Source organism: Sorex fumeus, unplaced genomic scaffold, assembly GCF_029834395.1.
Source record: "Sorex fumeus unplaced genomic scaffold, SorFum_2.1 ptg000021l, whole genome shotgun sequence".
NCBI classification, from domain to species: domain Eukaryota; kingdom Metazoa; phylum Chordata; class Mammalia; order Eulipotyphla; family Soricidae; genus Sorex; species Sorex fumeus.
This window is the reverse complement of record NW_026606078.1, coordinates 9150376-9152171: the sequence shown is the minus strand read 5'-3', so window position 1 is coordinate 9152171 and position 1796 is coordinate 9150376. Positions and strand designations below refer to the sequence as shown.

The 1796-nt window shown below is 42.7% G+C and overlaps 1 pseudogene; it reads right to left on the bottom strand.

Annotated features, from left to right (window-relative positions):
* Nucleotides 1–590: 590 nt before the first annotated feature.
* Nucleotides 591–1596, bottom strand: LOC130022817 (protein SET-like; annotated as a pseudogene).
* Between the last annotated feature and the right edge of the window lie 200 nt (nucleotides 1597–1796).

The following is a 1796-nucleotide window of genomic DNA, read 5'->3' as shown; positions in this document are numbered from 1 at the left end:
ATTTGTACATCAAAGGGTCTTGTGGCAGTAGGTGAATCCTGAGCTTTACATTTGTATATCAAAGGCTTTTAGGACAGTAGGTGCATCCTGAGCTTTACATTTGTATATCAAAGGGTTTTAGGGCAGTAGGTGCATCCTGAGCTTTATATTTGTATATCAAAGGGCCTTATGGAGTAGATACATCCTGGAGGTTACTATAGATAAGGCCAGATAAGATAACTCTCAGCCTGATGTTACTTGCTATAGATCAGGCATCAGGAAGTCCTGGGAGACTGTCATAAGATAACTGTCAGCCTGATGTCTGTCCCAAGCAGTTCCTAACATGGGAACCATGGCCAGGGTCTATGAGAGGGCTCTTGGCTTCCCACATCCAACAAACAAAGAAAGGAGGGAAAAAGCTAGAATTCTATGCACTACTGCACAGGGGCCTGGCCCTTCCAGCTTCAGCAGAGCTAAGGGTGCAGAAGGTCTTTCTTTTTTCCCACAGCGCACGGTGGTGTGGATTCCATAAAGTCTGTGTTGAGACGAGAAGTGATAAAAATTATTTTGGAACAGTAGTCTTTACCCCACTGAATTCTTATTTTCCCCAATTAAGTTGAGAACCAGGGTGTAAAGGAGAGAAAAAAGACCTCAAAAACAGGGCAACTGAGCACAGGGAGTGGGGGCGGGGCGGAGGTGGGGAGATAAAAGAAAAAAGACTGCAACTTGCTCCCAGGGACTGGAGAAAATTAAAAAAGATTGGAATCCGTCAGTGTTCCATTAGTCATCTTCTCCTTCATCCTTCTCTCCTTCCTCTCCCTCCTCATCATCTTCATCTTCTTCACCTTCATCTTCATCAATATCTTCCAATCCTTCTTCCTCTTCATCATCATCGTCATCTTCTTCTCCTTCCCCTTCTTTATCATCCATGTCAGGAACCAAGTAGTACTGCAATGGTTTTGGCCAGATGTCGTCTTCGATGACCTCGCGGAGCTCATCTGCATCAGCATCTGAATGGTCAGTGAACCAAGTGAAGAAGCTCTCGGGTTCCTCATGCTGTCTCTTCCTGCTGGCTTTTTTTCTGTGTTTGACTTGAGCGTTTTGTCAAATCCTTTCCAGATTTCCACTTGATTTCAGTGAGCTTTGAAGATGGATCACGGCTCTCATTCAGATGAAATTCTTTGGGGTAAACTTTATTTTCAAAGTAAGGGTTTTCATCAAAATAAAAACCTATTCTGTAACCTGATTTAATATCTTCAAATTCTGTCACTTTGCCTCTTCATCCTCCTCCCCAAGCACCGCAGACACTTGTGAATGGTTGACAAATGTTGTTCCCCAAAAGTTGGGGATTTTGGCGATCAATTCCGACCTCTTCTGAAAAAATGGTTCGCAGAGTTTGTCATAGTTCTGTTCTACTTTCAAAATCTCCTCACTGGCTTGCTCATTAAGTCTGTCTATTTCATTTTGTACTTCACAGATACGTTCAGTGGCTTTCTGCTGCTCTTTTACTCCCTTGTGCACTCTGGATGAGTTTGAAACAACCTCAGCCTTGAGGGCAGTAGCAACCCAGGATCTCTTGGTCTGCAGCGGCAGCGCAGGCTGGCACTTGGGGGTCATGCTGGAGGGCAGGTGGGCAAGAGCACGTGAGCCGCAGAGCCAGACGCTGCCTAGATTTATTTCTAAGAAATTAGTTTATATAATCTGTTGATATTTTTTTCATTAATTAATATATTTTTTTAAAATTTTCTTTCATTCACTTTTTTTTAATAATTTATGTATTTATTGAATCACTGTGGGAAAAGTTACAAAGCTTTCAG